The sequence below is a fragment of the Nannospalax galili genome, unplaced genomic scaffold, assembly GCF_000622305.1.
Source record: "Nannospalax galili isolate Female #2095 unplaced genomic scaffold, S.galili_v1.0 scaffold1051, whole genome shotgun sequence".
In the NCBI taxonomy this organism is placed as follows: Eukaryota; Metazoa; Chordata; class Mammalia; order Rodentia; family Spalacidae; genus Nannospalax; species Nannospalax galili.
The window spans coordinates 224689-246067 of record NW_008331995.1 but is presented as its reverse complement, the minus strand read 5'-3'; positions in this window follow the sequence as shown (position 1 = coordinate 246067).

The window sequence follows — 21379 nt, the reverse complement described above, 5'->3', positions numbered from 1 at the left end:
AGTTCATGGCCACCTATTCCCAGCTGTTAACATACCCAACACTTGTTCCAACAGCAAACATCAGGCCTGGAGAGATGGTCTCATTGGCTGGTGGTGTCTTCCTCCAGGCTCCCCTCCCTCCCTAAACAGACAGCCCTGTTTGTCCTGCCTGCCCAGACACTAGGACCTCACTACCACCGAGGTCCCTGTCTTGTGGACAAGTCATCCCTCTTGTTCCAGCAGAATCCCCCTTCATTGCTGGGAGGGCCCATGACAATTTTGAGGACCACCCAAGCCTACCCAAGTAGCACCATTGTCAGTATTACAAATGAGAGGATCTAAGGAGAAAAAGGACCAAGGCACACAGAGCAGAAGGGCACGCCAGCATCCAGCCAGTCACCATGGTACACAACCTCTGCCACTGGACATGTGCCCTTGTTTTTGCCAGCAGAGCCTCCTCCTCAGTGAAGCCTGATCCACCAAATAAATGATACCTCCACAGCACCCATGGCTTCTTCCAATGTTTCACAATACTCCCTACAAACTCCTGGAGGCCAAGGCCTAGACTGGTTCATCCCATCCCTAGACATACACATTACTGGGCTCCCAGCCCAAGATCCCCAGAGTGAGGCCCTGACCAGAAGCTGGGGCTGAATGAATAGCCCACTGACCCAGATTGACTTCTCAAATCCCCATCCTGGCTCCCCTAGGATCAAGGGGGGTTGGGGAGGAGTTTGGGTCCCTGTCCCAGCATCCCAAGAAGGTTTATTTTCCCTCATGTGGACATGTATGGTGTACGTGCCTGTGTGTATGTATGTTTGCATGTGTGCAGATGCAAGTGCACTGGTATTCACCTGCATTCACCTGTAGAGGCCCAAGGTTGATGTCAGGGGTCTGACATCACCTCGTTCATTGAAGTAAGGTCTCTCAATTGAACCTAGAGCTCACTGATATGGCTAGTCTGGCTAGCCAGCTTGCTCCAGAAAGCCAGTCTCCCCCTCCTGAGTGCTGATATTACAGGAAGGCCATCACATCTATCCAGCATTTACATGGGTTCTCAGGATCAAAATTCCTGTCTTCATGCTTGTGCCGCAAGTGTTTTAACCACTGAGCCATCTCCCTAGCACAGACCCCTCTCCACCACCTTTTTAAGTCAGAGTCTTATGTATGTATCTCAGGCTAGCCTCAAACTCACTATTTAGCCAAGGATGACCTTGAACTTCTGATCCTATTGCCTCTACATCCAGAGTGCTGGGATTATAGGCATGGGCCACCAAGCCCCCATTATACGGTGCTGAGGATGCAAGCACTCTACAAACTGAGTCACAACTCCAGCCCCTAGGAAGCTTTCAAGACTGGAAATATAGCTGTTTGTAGAGTACTTGCCAGTGTGCACAAAGTCCTGGGTTCAAGCCCCAGCACTGCATAACTAGGTATAGGTAGCAACTACCTGGAATCCCAGCACTCTGGAGGTAGAGAAGCAGGAGGATCAAGCATTCAAGGTCATCCTCCGCAATACCATGAGTTCAATGCGAGCCTCGGTTGAACTTAAAATAAAAAGCATCATCTCCTTGTTTCCCATGCTGGGCCCAAGTTGGACCCAGCCTTCTCCGGGCTGTTGTGGGTGATTCACTGCAGGCTGTAAACAACTCCTCAGAGCACCGGCTGTACCACCAAGGCCCTGGCACTCATCCTAGCCATGCCGGGGGGATCTAAAAGAAGACACTGTGCCCACGCACCCACGATGGAAAAGAGAAGGTGGAACAGAAGCAGGGGGAGGCTTCCAGATCTGTATTCCAACACGTGCACAGGAGCCTGTGATGCAGCCCAGCCTTGCAGGGCCCAGCAGAACCTGAGGGGTGGGGGTGGGGTGTACTAGCCAGGCTTCCTGGGAGAAAGGGACCTTCAAGGAGGAGTCAGGGTGGTCACTGGGAGTTGAAAAGCCAGTAGCACATCTGAGCTCCTACTGTACAACAGGCACTGCTCCAGGGATGGAGACACTGCATTAAAAGAAGTCAACACTCCAGGGGCCAGCAAGATGGCTCAGCAGGCAAGGGGGCTTGCCACCAAGCCTGAGGAATCTGAGTTCAATTCCCAGAACTCACATGGTAGAAAGAAAGAACTAATTCCGGCAATTTGTCCTCTGACCTGCACACATGCACTGTGGCATAGGCCCATGCTTGTGCCTGAGCATGCACACATGCACAATAAATAAATGTAAAAATATTAAAAAGGGGGGAAATTAAGAAAGAAATGAAGATACTGTATAGCAGAAAATAGAAAATCAGGCTGGTGAGGGCTGACTCATTCATCAGGTGTCAGACACCCTTAGAAGACCTTCCCAGTCATTTGACAGGTAGAGGAAACAGGCCCAGAGAGGACTGAGCATTTTCCTGAGGTCCACTAGGGAGCCAGAACGGAGTCAGGTCCCAAAGCCACCCATGGGGGCTCCAAGGTAAGGGTGACCCCCCTCTGGCCTTCAGAAAAGACCTGGGTCCATGCTCCTCCTTGACTCAGTTTCCTCAGTCTCAATCTCAACAGCTTTAGGGACAGACTATGGCGCTGACATTTCAGAGGCTTGGTCTCTTGCTCAGTCAACAGTAGACACAGATTACTTAGTGGCTGAAATTTGTGGTTGCCTCCTACATAACCATTTGATAAGCTTTTATTGTCACCTCCCTCTGATGCTACATCCCTGGAGCCCATAGCAACTTGTTTACCCAGAGTCAGGAGGCTGCCAGGTGGGGGGAGCAGAGCGCTGGATGGCACAGAGCCCTGGTTGGGAGCTGCTGCTGCCTTGAGCACCTTGCTGGCCCTCTCTGAGCTCACCTGGAAATGGCTCTCCATAGTGTCTTAGCTTCCTGGATCTGTGGACCATGTGTGGATGTAGTCCTTGGCTCAGAGCAAAGTAGCCCACTCTTGGGTCACTAAGCCAGAGCCTAACCCCTACCCCAAATGATTTGCCACTCAAGGCCCCCAACCTCTTTCTGGGGCTTCTAGCATCCTGTTTCAGTGCACTTCCCTTTTCTGAGCTCCCACCACACCTGTCCAAGCTCAAAGTACACACATTGTGGGCCTTTGTGCATGCCAGTGCAGGACTGGGTCCCATTTACCCCTGGATACCCAGCCCAGCTTAGTTGCTTTCCATAGATGTCACAGGGCACAGTGGTGCACACCTAAAACCCCAGCATTTGCGAGACTGAAGTAGGAGGATTAGAAGTTCAAGACTAGGACTGGGGATATAGCCCAGTTGGTAGAATGCTTACCTAGAATGCACAAAGCCCTGGGTACAGTCCTCAGTCCTGCATAAACTGGGTGTGGTGGCTCATACCTGTAATACCAGGTACCTGGGAGATGAGACAGTAGGATCAGACATTCAAGATCATCCTTTATTACATAGCCAGTTCAAGACCAGCCTAGGATACATGAGACCCTGTCTCAAAGAAGGAAGGGAAGTGGGAAGAAGGGAGGGAAGGAGGGAGAGAGGAAGGAAGGAGGGAGGAAGAGAAGGAAGGAGGGAGAGAAGGAGGGAAGGAGAGAGGGAAGGAGGGAGGGGGAAGAAAAAGAAGGAAACAGGGAAGGAGGGAGAAGGAAAGAGGGAGGAAGAAAGAGATAAAAGAAAGCTACTTTGAGAAAAGCATGGGAAACTTAGCAAGACCTTGCTTGAAATAAAAGTTTTAAAATAAGGTCTGGGGATGTAGCTCAGTGGTAGAGGCCTTGTCTAGCATGTGTGACGTCCTGGGTTTGACCTCCAGTACCATAAAAATTAATTAAAATAAATTATCAAAAATAAGAAATAGAAATGGCTATTCATGACATCCCAAATGATTAGTGTCTGGGAGGGCAGGGAAGCATAGCAGGGCTACCAGAGAAACCAGGACAGGCTTCTTGTAGAAGGCAATGCCTAAACTGATACAGAGAATGAATGGAAGTTGGCCAGACAGGAGGAGGAAGAAAAGTTTAGACACAGTGCATTCTGAAAACTTACAGTAATTTGTGGAGCCTCCTTGACGCCCCCCCTTAATTTTTTTTATTTTTATTTACTTATTTATTTATTTATTGTCTTTTTTTGAGACAGGGTCTCCCTGTAGCCCCAGCTGACCTGGAACTCACTATGTAGACCAGACTAGCTTTGAACTTACAGAGATCCACTTGCCTCTGCCTCCTGAATGCTGGGATTAAAGGCGTGTGCCACCACGCCTGGCTTAATTTTTATTTTATTTTTAATTATGTGAATATATGTGTGCACATGTGAGTGTAGGTGCCCATGGAGTCCAGAAGAGGCTGCCGGATCCTCTGGAGTTAGAGTTATAGGCAGTAATGAGTGGCCTGATGTGGATGCTGGGCATTGTGGGTGCTGGGGATTGTGGGTGATGGGAACTCTGGGTGCTGGGAACCATTCTACAAGAGCAGTACAAGTTCTTACTTCTCTCCAGCCCCTCTTAGTCCCTCTCTCTTTCCTAACCTCTGAATAAAGAGGAGTTGATCCCCTCTCATCAGGTGAGCATCCTTATCTAAGGAAGCCAAGGAACCCCCAAAGGACTTGTGACTTGGTCCATGCACCAGGATTGACCAGTTATTTCTCTGTTCTTCTGCTCTGAGATTTGGTTTGCCTCATTTGTTACATGGGGCAGGAAATACACACACACACACACACACACACACACACACACACATTAATATTGCAATCAACCTGGAAAAGAGGAGAGCAGGCCGACCTTTCCCTGGCCAGCCTGAGGATGCAGCCTGGATTGGGCATGGGTCTGCAGCAGAGTAGTACAAAACGGAGGAGGCACCAAAAGCTAGTATCCACCCATCAGAGCCCAGCCATGGACCCCTGGCTCATCTCCTTCTTGGGAGCCTGTCTCCCTTGGCCCACTCACTCTCCTAGCCACTTAAGATAGGGATAAAAAAGGCAAAGAAAGAAATGGTCCTCCCACTACCTGGCAGTCATGCTCACAATGAGAAACGCCTTTCCAGTTGAGTGTGGTCTCAGAAGAGCCTTCACCACCACCCAGCCCTACCTGTCAGGATTCTGTAGGACTGACTCCATCTCCTCCAGGTCCCCTTGAACAATAGGAAGGTGATCTCAGGGCTAAAGATGCATGGAGGTGGGGCAGGTGGATGAAGGAATCTCTAGGACAGAGTAAGAAATGTCATTTTTGCTTCCTTTCCTCATTTATAAGGAGGCAGCACAGGACCCAGTAGAATCCCTGACCAGCAGACACTCAGCCTGAGTTGGTTCCCAGGAAGTGTTAGGCCCCACAAAGGGCTCAATACTCTTATGCAATTAGACCAACAGAGCTGAGAGAACATAGACATTAATGAATTATTTCATTGTGGAAATGGAGGCCCAGAGAGGGGCTGGGGCTTCCTCAATCACACAAGTCGGAGGAGGCAGAGTCAAGATTAGAACTTAGAACTTCAGGTTCAATCCAGGTCTAAGAGTTGTGGAAATAGAATCCAGGGTCCTAGAGAGCAGTGGCAAAGCCAGGCTAGGCTAGTCTCCAAAAGCCAGGGGCCAGGCTGGACTCCTGGACCACGCCTTCCTGTCTTCAATGGCAAGCAGGTAATTTTTGCGGGGATCTTCTGAGGTCAGACTTCCAGGTCTTTTAATATTTCAGAATTACAGAAATGGTAGCAAGAAGCTTCTGGATGCCACAGATGATGGTCTCTAGGGCAACTGGGTCCAGGGTACGCAAAGCTGACCAAAGACCATCAAGTGACCAATGTCTGTCTTAATTCCCAGAGGTTAAGAAACAGATTGTGGATATAGTCTGGCATGCCTGGGTTCAAGTCTCTACTCTTCCACTTGCTGGCTACGGAGGCAGACTTGCTCCCTAGTCATTTGTATCCTCAGAGCCTCAGGTTCTCCATCTATAAACTGCGAACAGCAATGGTAAAGGCTGAATTCAGCAATATGAGCTGTAAGGGAAGATTTTCATTCGGCACTCTTCCTGGTACCTGTAATAGTTTCTGGCACACAGTAGGCCTTCAATAAAAGGGAGTGGTTATTGTCACTCTGCTGCTCCTGGCTTGCCATGATGAGTGAGACCCAAAAGAAGTGGTTTCTTTTGTCTCAGTCATCTGAAAGGAAGGGGAGCCAGCTGCTGCCGAAGGCAGGGAGGGGACTTCCTAGGTTTGATGACCAGCCAGTGCTTTTTGTTTGGTTTGCCTTGTGGTACAAATTGGGTGGGCTTGGCTAGACGGTGGCAGAAGATCCCAGCTTATGAATTGCTTCTGGACCCGGTGTCATGGCTCTTCCAGAGGGTACTGATTCTTCCCTCCTGGGGGTCCCAGAGGGAGGAGTCAAAGGGCCAGAGCTGGTCATAGGGTGGACCAAGAGGCACCTGGGAGCCAGCACTCCATCAGACTACCATGAGCTATGCAGGTAGCCAAACATTAGAGCTTCCACAGGGACCTGAGGAGGCTCCTCCTGGCCTCTGACTGGTCATTAAGAGGTGAGAAGCGGGGTTAAGGCTTTGTGCAGTGTTTTGTCAGCCTTCCCCACCCCACTCTAGCTTTACCAGCACCAGGCACTTAGCAGCTCCTGCCCAGCTCACCCCACCAAGCATTTGGGCAGGGAGGGAATATTGTGGCTGTCCTTCCAGGAAAATGAAGCCATCCTGGCCCATTAGTACTCAGTCCTGAAGGCCCATGTGAGGGAGGCTTGATGGCTGCCTCCAAGTTGTAGGAGGTGGAGAGAGAAGCTGGAAACAAGAGGCCCCCTGGGCACATGGGCTCAGCAGGTACCTAGGCAGAGCTCTGAGGCCCTTTCCAAGGCTGCAAGCTCTCTTCCTGAGATATTTTTATGGCCCATAAAAAGACCTCAGTCACAGCCTCTGGATAAGAGCCAGCCCAGCTATTTTCAAGGAGCCCTAAAAGCCCATTTCTGGAGTTTGAATCTAGAAAGATTTAGTATCTAGAGACAGAAAGCCACACCCATCCTGATCCCAAGGAGGAAAAGGGGCCAGGGAGGCAAACAGGAAGGGCCAGGCTGGGCAGGAAGTCCAATGGCGGGGTCCAGGGAAAGAGGCTTCGTCTCACCAGTACAATGTTTCCCTGAAAGTGACCAGTATGACCCCTGCCTTGACTAGGCAAGCACCTGGCCTGAACTGTACTGGTGGGTCTGTCCCTGTATCAGTTTGTTTCTTCATTGCTATGACAAAATACTCTGACCAATACCAACTTGGGGAGGAAAGGATTTATTCATCTTACATCTCTTGGGTCACAGTTCACCAAGGAGCCCAAGGTAGGAACTCAGGGCAGGAACCTGGAGGCAGGAGCTGGAGCACAGGCCATGGAGGAACTCTTCTTACTGACTTGCTCCTTTGGTCCCTGCTCAGCATGCTTTCTTATGCAACATAGGCCCACCTGCCCAGGGGTGGCACCCACAGTGGGCTGGGCCCTCCCACATCACACAATCAAGAAGATGCCTCACAGACCTGGCCACAGGCCAGTTCAATGGAGGCAATTCCCCAATTGAGGCTCCTGCAACCCAGGTGTGTCAAGTTGACACTAAAGCTATCCAGCACAGTCCCCATGGGCCACGCCCACAGGGAGTGTTGAACACTGGGCTTCAGGGGGTCAAAGTGCTCCCTCGGAGGGGACACAGGTGTCTCCTCAGCGTGTAGGAATGAAAAGCAAACCCACCCCACATTCCCTTTGCACTTCATCCACTGCCCTTCTGTGAAAACAGGTGTGAAATACCAACAAGGCGCTGCCTCTTTTCAGTGCTCCTGAAACTGAAAAGCAAACACTGGGGATTAAAAAAAAAAAAAGTCCCAGGTTCCTTGTAGTGCTGGCTGACTGATTACACAGCCCACACCAGTCACTAGGATCTGAAATAAAGACCCTCCTCTGGAGAAGCTGGAGCAGTGGAACATTTCAGAATTTAGAGTTTAGGGACTAGGGAGATGGCTTGGTACCTCCCCTCGCCTTCCTTTACCTCCCCTCCCCTCCCTTCCTCTCCCTTCCCTCCCCTCTCCTCTCCTCCCCTCCCCTCCCTTCCCTTCCTCTACCTTCTCTTCCCTTTCTTTCTCAGTCTCTCTTGCTGATTTTTCCTCTTGTCCCAGACAACACTGGGTACCCCAAGCTCAGCCTTTGATCTTGCTCTCTCTCCATTCATTCCCCTGATGAGCTTACTTGCTTTCCTGACTTTAAACAGTATCTATATGCTCATGGCTCCCAAATCCACCTCTCAGCCTTTCACCTCATGTGTCTACTTGTCTATGAGACATCTCCCTGTACTAGATAGCTCAAACCCAAAGGTGAGGTTGGCTCTCCCTCCTGAGACTTGCTCCATCGCATGCGTCCTCCACAGGATGCTGTCTCCTCCAAGGGTGCAGAATTTGACTCTTAGAAGACAAAATCATCTTAGATATGGCAATGGTTTGGGATTCCTCAAAGTACACCAACACGCATGCATGGTAACTTTCATATTAAAATTCCATAGGCCGCAGCAACTGGGGAAAAAGTTTTAAAAGCCTTCTTGGTAGTGGGTGATAGGAGAGGATTGGGAAGAGGCTGGAACACAAACCTGTCATGTCAGCCACTGGCAATCCCACCCTGCCACTGCTCAGGCCAAAACCTCACCTCCTCCCTTTTTGTCACAACCCACATCCAATCCATCAGGAAATCCTGTCAGTTCTGCCTTCAAAATAGACCCACAATCCACCTCCCCCACGCATCCGACCACCATCATTTCTCGCCAGGATTATCGCAACAGCACCCACCTGGTCTCCTTGTGCCTGCCCCGCTCCTCCGCACAGCAGCGGAGGCTCTTCCATGATAGAAATCAGATGCTGTCTTTGCTCATCACAACATACCCAGTACCTCCCAAAGTCCTTGCTGCCCTCTCAACCCTCAAGGCACACCCTTAGCTTGGGGTCTTTGCCTGGCTACTTTCTATCCCTGCTCCACATTACCCACAGGGCCACAAAGCCAAATCCCTCCCCTCCAGGTCTGCTCATGTGTCAGTTCTGCAGCCTGCTTCATCTGCCTCATGAATGCTGCCACAGGCCCTGGCAGTGCAGATCCCCTTGCTTCTCCCATTCCCTGAATTCCCATAGTGCTTGTATCTTTTGTGCCACCCTGCTTCCTCTTGCCTACTGCCGCTTGCCTGTCTCCTCTGCCCTGCTAGAGTACCAGCTTTCCAATGGCAGAGATCTTGGTTTCAGACCCTGATGCAACCCCTACATGAGAACAGTGCCTAGAATATAGCAGGTGTGCCCAAAACACCTTGATCTCCAACCCAGGCTCCTGTCATACCACCCAGGCACCATCACAGGATTCTACCTTTATACCACCTGAAATGTGCTCGCCAACACCATCAGGACCACCATTTGGAAGCTTTGTATTCATTTACTTATTTTTAATTTTCCCCATGCTGACCTTGAACTCCTGATCATGCTGCCTCCATTTCCTGAGTGCTGAGATTTCAGGTGTACACTACCACATCTGGTTATGTGGTGTTGGGGATTAAACCCAGGGCTTCATGCATGCTAGGCAGGCAAGTACTCTAACAATTGAGCTACATCCTTAGCCACCTTTCACAAACTCTTCCACAACCCTGTAAAGATCATTGCTTTGGGGAAGAGCATCATTAGGTGGGGAAGAGAATCTGAGCCTTCACTCAAGAGCAAGGGGAATCCATGAAAGGGCTCTGAGCAGAGAAGCAACATGGCTCCATTTGTTCTTTGATGCCCACAGGTGAGTAGATGGGGGGGGCATGTTGGAGACCAAGTGGGGGCCAAGGAAAAAGCCCCTGGGCAGGGCAGTGGATTGAAGGCAGTGGGTGAGGACAGGGGATGAGGGCAGGGAATGAAGACAATGGATGAGGGCAGAGGATGAAGATAGGGGATGAAGGCAGGGGATGAAGACAGGACATGAGAGCAGGGGATGGAGACAGGGGATGAGGGCAGGAGATGAAGACAGGGGATGAGGGCAGGGGATGAAGACAGTAGATGAGGGCAGGGGATGAAGGCAGTGGATGAAGACAGGGGATGAGGGCAGGGGATGCAGACAGGGGATGAAGACAGGGGATGAGGACGGGATGAGGGTAGGGGATAAGAGCAGGGGATGTAAACAGTGGATGAAGACAGAGGATGAAGACAGGGGATGAAGACAGGGGATGAGGGCAGGGGATGAAGGCAGGGGATGAGGGCAGGGGATGAAGACAGGATGAGGGCAGGGGATGAAGACAGGACATGAAGACAGGGGATGAGGGCAGGGGATGAAGGCAGGGGATGAGGGCAGGGGATGAAGACAGGATGAGGGCAGGGGATGAAGGCAGGACATGAAGACAGGGGATGAGGGCAGGGGATGCAAACAGGGGAGGAAGACAGGGGATGAAGACAGGGGATGAGGGCAGGAGATGCAGACAAGGGATGAAGACGGGATGAAGACAGGGGATGAGGGCAGGGGATGAAGACAGGGAATAGAGGCAGGGGAGGAAGACAGGATGAGGGCATGGGATGAAGGCAGGGATGAGGGCAGGAGGTGAAGACAGGATGAAGATGGGATGAAGGCAGGAGATGAAGGCAGGAGATGAAGGCAGGAGATGAGGGCAGGGGATGCAAACAGGGGATGAGGGCAGGGGATGAAGGCAGGGGATGAAGACAGGGGATGAGGGCAGGGGATGCAAACAGGGGATGAAGACGGGATGAGGGCAGAGGATGAAGACAGGGAATGAAGGCAGGGGAGGAAGACAGAAGATGAGGGCAGTGGATGAAGACGGGATGAAGGTAATGGGTGAAGTCAAGAGATGAAGGCAGAGGATGAAAGCAGGTGAGGGCAGTGGGAGGCTGTGGACTGATGAACAGTATGTTGGGGACTTATCACTTCTTATGGTTTGAATCTGAACTGCCCCTCAAAGACACATATTTAAGTGTTTATTCCCCATCTGGCAATTCTATTTGGGGGGCAGTGTGTGGAGTCTTTAGAAAGTGAAGGTTATAGACTGATCCCTAGTTCCAGTCACTGTCTGCTTCCTGGTTTACGGCCATGTGAACAGTTTCTTCTCACACTCTGGCTGCCCCAGATGAAGGCACTCTATCCTACCTTCCCTGCTCTGAGGGACTGAAATCCCCTGAAACCATGACCCCAAAGAAACTTTTCTTCCCACAAGTTCTTCCAGCATCTTGTCACACTGACACAAAAGTATACATAGCCAATGAAATGTACTGGGTAAAGGAAAAGAGGGCAAGAAGGGACACAGCCAAGGTCTCTGCTTCACAGGGTCTGAGAGATGGTGATACACAGGTGAAAGGCAGGGAATGGGGACTTATATCAGAAGGAATGAGGTGGTACTCTAGCAGGAGCTTCTCCCCACTGTAGCCCCCACCCTTCCCTGGAGGCACCTGGTATTCCACGACCTATATGGACTTCGGTAGGGAAGACCAAGGGAAACCGGACCTTGGATTTGGGGCAGAAGGAAAGCACCCACACAAAGGACTTTTCTAGAAAACAGGTTCCAAGGGGCTGGGGTAATAGTCCCCTTGGGAACGTGCTTGTCGTAAACATGAGGACCTGTGTTCAGATCCCCATCACCCATGTAAATAATCATATGTGGTGGTGCTTACCTGTAATTCCAGCTCTGCGGAGGCAGAAATAGGAAGCTCCTTGGGGCTTGCTGACCAGGTAGTCCAGCCCAATCTGAGAGCTCTAGATTCAGTGAGACACCCTGCCTCAAAAAATAAGATGGGAAATGATAGGAATAGGTTGATCTTTGGCCTCCATATGTATCCATACATGTGTTCATATGCCTGCACAAATATGTGAGTACACACACGAACACAGATGCACATACAAAAAAGAAAAGAGGCTCCAAGCCTGTGATCCAGGGTTTACAGCGGAATTTACTGCTGAATAGTCTGCATGGTCTTGTTTGACCGGAAAGACAAATATGTCAGGGTGTGGCCTTGGTGACACTGTGTGGACAGCTCAGCTTAGCCCAGGGTGTGGTAAGCAGAAGAAAACATCATGTGGTCAGACTGTCCCATGGATAACATCACCAGCAGGGTCAGAGAGCCTCAGGACCATGCCCTCCCACATCTTTTTGATACAGGTGAGGAAGCTGAGACCCAGAGAGGGAAGTTAGCCTCCACAGGACATGGCTGATGGGAAAGCTGGGGTGTCCTCACACATAGAAAGACTTACCTGGTCTGATAAGGGACAGACTAACAATATCACCAATATATCTGTATAGCTGCTTTCTTTCAGAATAGCGCCTGTCCATGAGCTCATCTGTTTCTCTGTGGTGGATGGCAGGCCACTTTGTGCAGATGGTATAAAAAATAAAATTTTTAAAAAGTCCTGCCTCCCTCCCCCCACCAGCCTTTCTTTTCTCTCTCTAGTCTTATGTTCCTCTCTTCTTAAACGCACTTCATTCAGCAAAGGTGCCTGATGCAAGGCAGTGGACATTTGGGAAGTTTCTGGATTTCCCCAGGGCTAAGGTCACTGTATTGTCTTCTCTGGTCCCAGAGGACTTGACTCATACCTACAATGGTACACAGGGTACTGTGCTATCCTGGAGGGCAAGGCTCGGTCTTACATCAGCTGCATACTGTCACTATTCCTAGGCCAGCACCTGGCATTCAGGAGGTGAGTGGATGGAAAGGCTTGCCCAGGGCAGGGTTATCCCTGTTCAGTGTACCTGAACACCCCTCTATCACTGCCCCGCTTCCACTGTATGCCTAGTACCCAGAGATAGCCAGAATTAAGATTCCTCGTATCTTGTGCTCAGCACACAGTAGTTATTCAACCCATGTTTGTAGGATACATCTATAAAAATGTGAAGGAAAGAAGACGAAGGTGGATAGTAATGAGTAATTTTTGCATACAAAGAGTTCCTAGAACCAGGTGTGGTGGTACATATTTGTAACCACAGTGCTCAGGACATGGGTGGGATGGAGGGACTAGGGTAGGAGGATTGGGAGTTGGTTGCATGGGGAGACCCTGTTTTAAAAAATAAAATAATAAAATGATAGCCAGACGTGGTGGTACACGCCTTTAATCCCAGCACTCAGAAGGCAGGAGGATATCTGTGAAATTGAGGCCAGTCTGGTCTATATAGCAAGTTCCGGACTAGCTGGGGCTACAGGGAGACCCTGTCTCAAAGAAGAAAGAGAGAGGAAAGGGAAGAGAAAGGAAGGGAAGGAAAGGGAAGGGGAGAAGGGGAGAAGGTGAAATAAAAGTAGGGAGTTCCCTGTGCATTGTGGTATTAGAGAGATGCATAAATATTGTTAAGCGATTCCACCAGAGAAGCATTGCAGAAGCAGACCTTGGGTACAGAAGAGGAGAATCCAGGCTTTCCTGAGACAACATTGGGACAGCCCCTGGAAAAAGTGGCTTGTCAGATAGGTGTCAAAGGGTGGGAGCCCAAAGGGTAGGAAACTAGGCAACAGATTTCAGCTGAAGGTAGGGCACTGAGCAGGCAAGGGGCAGAAGGCAGAGGCCACACCAGCAAAGACTCCACTTAGGGCAAAGCTACTCATTCCTAACCTCATGGATAGAAGGCAGCTATTGAAGGTCCCCAGCAAAGGATCTGATCGGATCTTGGCTCAGAAAGTCACAGTGGGGGTGGACACTGGGTGGGAGGGACAGGAGGAGGGAAGAGTGAGTGTGATTCGGGGAGATGGCTGCAAAGTCGAGACAGGGTGTGAGAAGCTCTGCAGAGCAAAAAGGCTGAAGGGATGAGGGGGAAGAGAGCCATGAGCATCTGGGAAACATATCTGGGGTTTTGGAGAGTTAATGAGGCCTTCCGGGGTGGGTGTCTATGTGAACTAGTGGGGGCTGCTTCCCTGGGGAAAGGAATGAGTTCACTCTACCTGGGTGGAGATGCTTCATTAAGAACACAGCTGCCAGGCTGGAGAGGGAGGTCAGGGCTCCAGAGATGGAGCTGGAAGTTGGGCTGAAGCAAGAGCTGAGGCTGTGGGAGTGAATGAGATCACAAGAAGGAAAGGAAGGCAGATGAAGGCTTGAGGACAGAGCCTTGGGGGCCACCCACAGTTGGGAGGGGTATGAACAGGGAGACAAGGGACCTAAGAGGAATTGGAGCAGCCAAGAAGTGGGGGTGGTCCCCTTTCTTCTCCCTCCTTCCCACATTGCTGGGGGTCTCTGCTCCCCACCATCTCTATGGGCAGGACCACAGGCAGCTGAGAGACTGCCCATGGCACCTGTCCAATTCCCCCGAAAGCTTCCAGAGCCGTAGGCGGGCTGCCCAGTCAATTGACTCACTCCCCGACCCCTCCTCCTGACTGTGACCTCCTGGGGGGGGGGCACCGCAGAAGCTCAGTCTCCTCACCTTCCTAAGGGGATCACCACCAGATGACGTCTATGTCGGTTGCTGTGATTATTAAGTGGGATAATGCATGTTATGCATTTGGCATTCGGGCCAGGCAAGCCCTCAGAGCTCAATAAATGCTGGCTGCTGATATTATGATTATTACAGAGCCGGGACTGGGTTTTGGCGCTGGGTCTGGCATAGCTAAGGTACCTAACAGCCTCTCTGGAGGACTTGGTGAAGGAGGAGACTGGCGATCTGCACTCACCCCCTCCGGGAGTGCTGAGACCCCTCCTGACACCCCCAAGAGCCCAAAGTCAGGGACGATGGCAGCAGGACAGCAGGTGCCCACACATGGATAACCCTGCTTTCTGAAGAACCTAAGGGGTAGGACCTTGCCCACAAAGAGGTCTTCAACTAGAACTCTTTCCAGAGTGCCTTGCCTGCAGACTCTGTGCAGGATCTAGTCTGTCTCCCGGGAGGGAGGTGGCAATTTGCCACGCCCTTTTTGTGCAAGCACATCACCTCCACTCCTCATCCTTTCCCCACCCCAAACCCCAGTCGGGACCTGGACTCTCTCTACCGGTGCTCCTGCACAGGGTTGGTACAGGATGGCTCTGGTCGAGAGGTCTGGAGCCCAAGCTGGATGATTCTTTAGCTATTAGGAGCAGAGGCACCTACCTGGCCCCCACCCCCAAATTTTGCAGCAGGGCCTAGTACAGGTGCATCTTGGAAATCAAGAACTACTCATTGCTGGGGCAGAGCAGACAAAAATCTTCGGTTGGGATTCCTCCGGCTGTAGCTCAATTGTTAAAGTGCTTGCCTACCATGCATGAAGCCCTAGGTTCCACCCCCAGTGCTGCCTAAACACAGATTATTGGTACACTCTTGTCATCTCAGCCCTCAAGAGATGGAGGCAGAGGATCAGAAGTTCACAGTCATCCTCAGCTGTATGGCCTGTTGGAAGCTAACTGGGATATAGGAAATCCTGCCTTAAAAATATAGAGCCCGGAATGATGGCCCACACCTTTAATCCCAGCACTTGGGAGGCAGAGGCAGGTGGATCTCTGTGAGTTCAAGGCCAGCCTGGTCTACATAGTGAGTTCCAGGACAGGTGGGACTACAGGGAGACCCTGTCTCAAAAAGACCAAAACACAAAACAAAACAATCCCTAAATCTCTGCTTTGGGAGTGAAAGATAGAGGATAGATGATAGATAGATATAGATAGATAGATGATAGATAGATAGATAGATAGATAGATAGATAGATAGATAGATATGTGTGTGTTTGTGTTGGTGCATCTGTGTGTGTCTGTGTGTGTGTGTATGATGTGTATTGGGTTGGTATGTTCCTGTTCCTTCACTTTTGCCTTTCACACACTGAACCCCAAATCTGGGCCTCAGAGCCACAGTTTCCCCCTTTCATCATCAAGCTAAGGATTTCACTTACCAGACCTTGGAAATGGGATCATAGATCCCATGGACCCTGTGGCCTGTCTGTGTGTCTATAGCTGGGTGAGAGGCAAAAGTGAGGTCCTCTGACGTCTAATGGGCACTAATCCCCACCCCATCCTAAGACCCCAGGATGCTGAGGTCCCAAACAGTCCAAGTGGGAGTCTGACATTGGGAGGCCCCCATTAACTAGGCCACCATTGGGGATGGGAGGTGGAGGCTGGAACTGACCGGCTTGGGTCTCTGGGGGAGGTGGTGGCAAAGGCTAAGGCTTTGAACAAACCACAGACAGTTTCTGCAATACCAAAAAGAGCTCTTAGAGACTAATCACATGGGGGGAGGGGGCAGCTGGTGAAAGAGCCTCTGCTTGGTTCCCATCAATGGAGGATCAAAAAGCATTTGGTCAAAGAACCTTTAAATACCTTGAAAGGCAGGTGAAGCCGGTTTGATAGGTTCTAAGAAGGATTAAAACACCAGTCTGAGCTGGAGACAGGCTGGCTCCAGCCGCAGCAGTGCTGAGGGAAGAGGCCACAGGAGGGAGAAATGGTGGGGATAGACCCCTGCAGCCCACCCCCTCCCATGAACCAGAGTCTGATGGGAAGGGCAGGGAGAGCAGAGAACTGGGCTGAGACTGTTAGAAGCTACCTTGTAGACTTTTGGAATGAGGGAGGTCAGGGCTCCAGAGATGGAGTTGGAAGTTGGGCTGAAGCAAGAGCTGAGGCTGTGGGAGTGAATGAGATCACAAGAAGGAAAGGAAGGCAGATGAAGGCTTGAGGACAGAGCCTTGGGGGCCACCCACAGTTGGGAGGGATATGAGCAGGGAGACAAGGAACCTGTAGGGCACATATTCACTGATAAGCAAAATTTATCAGTTTGTATCAGTATTTTTTTCTAGGGAAAAGAGATTCCCCCAAAGAGCCCCAGGTGCTATCAGGATTGTAAAACAGCATCCCTATGGCACAGGATGGTAACCTGAGCCTCAGAAGAATTGAGGGTCTTACCCCAGCTCCCTGAGCTTGGCTGAGGAGCTCCAAGGGGCCTCAGACAGTCTCGGGGGCCTGAAGAGCTGAAGGCCTGAGACCAAGCTTCAGATTGAGGCTGCAGCTATTCCTAGTGGGATTGGCAAGAAGAGAGGTACCTGCTTTCAGCTTTGGGAGGAGTGAGATGCTAGAAGAGCTGAACAAAGCACAAGTGAGTGTTGGGGGACCATGGAGAAAAGAGAGACAGGGCACCAGATAGCTTAGCAGATAATTGTGCCTGCTGCCAGACCTAACCACCTAGGTTTGATCCCTGAAACCCAGAGTGGAAGGAGAAGAACTGACTCCCACAAGTTGTTCTCTGATCTCCACAAGTGTGTCATGGAATGTGCACCCCACACACACATACAAACACACCCACATAATAAGTAAATATAAAAAAGTTTAAAAAGAGAGAGGGAGAGAAAAGAGAGTCAGAGAATCAAGATGGGGAGGTTACAGAGAGTCACAGAAGAGGACAGGAGGTATGAGGGTGGGGTTTCTGGCAAGAGAATGCTTCCCGCCCTGTAACAGAGCCTGGAAGTCCCTTGAGGCCTTGTGACTGTGGAAAGATCAGCCTGGGTCAGAGTCCTTGGTGCTTTGGGGTCACCCCAAGAGAGCCAAGAAAGACACCTTGCCATAGCCTCCATATCTATTCACATTTCTGAGGTACAGTTATTAGCCCTGCTATACAGATGAGGAAACTGAGGCCCAGGGATGTCAAATAAGCGGCCAGTAGCTAACTGCTAGAGAAACTAGAGAAACAGAGGCAGAAGCAGAGCTCAGACCTAGGATTATGCTCTTGATGTTGTGGTCTAGACCCTGTGTCTTTAGGACTAGGCCTCCAAAACAGAAGTGTCACAGGGCTAGGCCCGGGATAGGCAATTAATCAACAAGTATCCATGTCACCTCCTTAATAAGTTGGGCATGGATGGCTGCTGTTGCCTTTTAGGCCCTTGCTGCTCTATCCCTTCAAGATGAGGGCATCTGTTTGTTGTTGTTTTGAAAAAGGATCTCTTGTAGCTCAGGCTGGCCTTGAATTCCTGATCTTCCTGCCTCCACCTCCCAAGTGCTAGGTTTACAGGTAAGCACCACCACACCTGTCTGACATCTGTTAATTCTATGCTTTACCCACTCCAGACTCTGGCCCTTTGCAGAGGAGGAAGGAGCAGGCTGGGGAGCAGCTTCGGGGAGAGGGTGACAGGGCATATGCTTGCTGCTGGCCTGGCACATCTGCAGTGTTTGTGGCCCTGCTAGCTGGTTTCAGCCTGTTACTCCTGGATCAGGCCAACGCTCAGCCTGAGACTGTTGCCACATGGGTGAGGCAGAGAGATGTGTTTGTTCTGTCACAGGCATGCACAAACAGCTTCCTCAGCATTTTTATTAATAATTTATCCCATAGCCCAGTGGGTGGGGGCAAAGGGACAGGAGCTGTGGAGAGACAGCTGTGTAAAGACCACATCAGGGAAAGGCCGGGGGACCCAGGAGCCCTGCCTCCTTGCTGTGGCTTAGCAACATAGTAGATGGCCTCAGGGGACCTGTTTGGGAGAATAGAGGCCTGGCATCTATTCTTCGGGGACAGAATGTCCCTCTCTGCTCCCAGTCCCTCCCTGCAGCCGACCCAGGACACCTGATTCCGATGATGATGATGACGGCACCAGATGGGAAGCAGGCCTGAAGGGTCCAAGGCATGCAGCAAACCACTCCTGGGGGAACCAGGGGCTGCAAACACTTCCTGCCATGTCATGGAACCCAGGACACAGGGGCCCTCAGCGGGCATCACGGAAGGAGAAGGCCTCCCTGCCAGCCCCTTCCTCCCCACCTCCACACTCCTCCAGAGGCCCAGGCCCTCTCTTAACAAGAGGCAGGGCCTAAGGGCAGGGTGGAGGTGATTCACAGCCTCCTGGGTCCTTTCTCCAAGGGCCTGGGCTCTCTGGAAGATTCCATTTCCTCTGCCCAGTCCTTATGAGTGCTCAGAAGGCAGGAAATCACTCCCAGCCAGTTAGGTTCTTAGGATACTCCAGCAGGAGAGAGCAGGCTTCAAATGCAGCAGAATGGTTTGAGGTTAGACATCTAAAATGACTTCCTCAATAAGGAAAAAACGGGAGGATGGAGAGTATCCAGTATCTCTCTTAAGGATAAACAGTAACAATAGCAATCGAGTACCATTTTTAAACGCTTTAATGGAGAGTATCCAGTATCTCTCTTAAGGATAAACAGTAACAATAGCAATCGCTATGGTATCACATTTAATCTTACAATAGTCAAAGAAGTAGGTATTGTTATCTTCATTGTATGGAATGAAGAAACCAAGGCCCTGACAGGAGTGTCTGTGCAGGCTAATCTCAGCTATGAATGGCAGAGCCACGTGCATCTATATTCTTTCCCTTTTCCAGTGACTCTGCCTCCCCTAAACAAAGTGGCTGAGACTCACAGAAAGGGGGTTGAAGATTTAGCTCAATGGTAGAGTGTTTGCCTAGTAAGTACAGTCCCCAGCACACACACAAAAAAATCAAATCAAAACCCATAATGCCCTAGAGCCTCAGTTTGCACAAAGCTATCTCATGAAGTTTTTATATAGCACATCTGGGGGACTGTCCAGCTCTGATGTGCTAGAGCAGTGGCTGTCTCATGCCTGCTGGGAGAGAATGAGGTGAGAGTTTTATTTTTATAAGGGATGGGAACAGACAGAAGGGTCTCTTCATGAATCTCACAGCGGTGGGAGTTAGACCAAGGACTCCTCCAGGTCTTTCACTAGCTCCCTCTGTTACGAGTTTCAGTGCCTCTGGTTCCCTGGGTTTCCTCTAGGGGCTTGGCTTTCACTATCTGTCACCTGAGGAGGTAGCCTGGGTCATCTCTCTGATGTCCTCTGCATCAGCTCTGAGAAACTGGGAGCTTGCAGATGCCCAGTTAATGACCTGTGGAATTGCAGTGGTGAGGGATTCTGTTGTCCCCTTTCATCTCAGGCGGATGGAAGGAATCCGAATTGGAGATTTCTGAAGAGGGACCCTCCCTGTGTGTCCACTGATGGGGTGGGGGACAGTGAACTCTTTTTACAGGGTAATGAGAGAGGGGCAGATGGATTTAGAAGGAAGAACAAGTGAAGGCTAGAAACCATAGAAACCCAGCCTGTTGATTGACTTCCTTGGGTTTCTGGACACCCAAAGCCAACAGTGCCTAGCTCTCCTGGATTCTTGGCTGCATGTGGGAGACAACTGTGTGGAACAGAGCAGCCCTTGACCACAGAGTAAGGACTGAGATTTCTGGCCACTGAGGAATTTCAGGCCCTAACTTACACATGCTTCCGCCCCCCCCTTCCTTTTTTAATTAGAATATTCAATCCCAGGAAATCTGTTCTCTATGGGAACAGTCTTTGAGAACGTTTGCTGGGGGAATTTCCTTATCTGTTTCTCAACCGGAAAAGCTGTGGGTGGAGGTGAATATGAGGGGGGGGGTGCCTCCATGTGAGTTCCAAGGATGAAGTATGTTAGGGGACACTTGGGACAAAGGTTTGTCTCCACGGGTGCTGACTGCCTGTACCATGTTAGGAAGGTGGAGGTGGGGCAGGACATGAGCCACACAATATAAAGCCAGCTCAGTGACTTTCTGGGATAAGAGCAAAAACCTTTGATGCTGAAAAGCCTGGCTCACTTCTGAACTGCATGAGGGTTGAAGGAGGATGTGCAGACATTTGTGATCCAAGGATTTTGCTGTCTTACCCACCCCCTTCAGTGCAGAGTAGGGCAAGTCCCGTACTGTGGGAAGGGTCTGTAACTGTGTGCTAAACCTGTTTGTGTGCTTGTGTGCATTGTCTGGTGGTGTTGATGGTGGTGTTGGGTTGGTTTGTAGATGTATGTGAAGAGGCCTCATATCTGATCCAAATGGTTGGGTTCCAGGCCTTCAAAGTCCTTGAGATATGTCTCCTCCCAGCCCCAAAATCAAATAGTTCCGATTCTGCAGAGAAAAATAAGAGTTCATCTGATTTGGACTGTGTTGAACAGGGACAGGAATTCCAAGAGATCCCCAGGATTGGTAGAAGGGGGGTTTCATTCCTAACAGTGCCCTGCTGGGTCAAGGAAAAGGAGAAGACCAGAACAGCAGGGTCAGGAGAGAGATGACAGAGACTGAAAGGCGTGCTGTCTTTCCTCGTGAGGCTGGAATAAGTGAGAAGTGTCACAAGACCTAGCGACCCACGGAAGACAGAGGTGCTAGTCCTATCCGCTCCTGCAGCGCTCCAGCTCTGGAAAAGACCAGACTGGCAGACCCAGGCCCAGCTCAGACAGAAAACTCCACTCCTGGTTTTGACACCCACCAACCCGGCCTTCCGGCCCTTCGCCGTGTGGAGTCCGGAGCTGACGCCCTTGAGTGGCCACCGCGCGGAAAACCCGGGATGGATCTTCACGCTTCCCGGAATGGAGCCAGAGGGCACCTCGGAGGAGGCGGCCAGCTGGCGACTCTGCCGCGTGGCGAGGCCACTGCCACCCGGGGCGCGCTGGCAGGGTTGGTCGCGCAAGTGCAGCGGGTCCAAGAGGCTGGAACAGCCTAGCCGTGGGGCTCTGCCGCCCTTCCCCGCTGGGCCCCGCGACCGCGTGCGGTGCACCGGGCGGCGGCCGTGCCCTCGGGGCGGCTCTGGGCGGCGGCGGCGGCG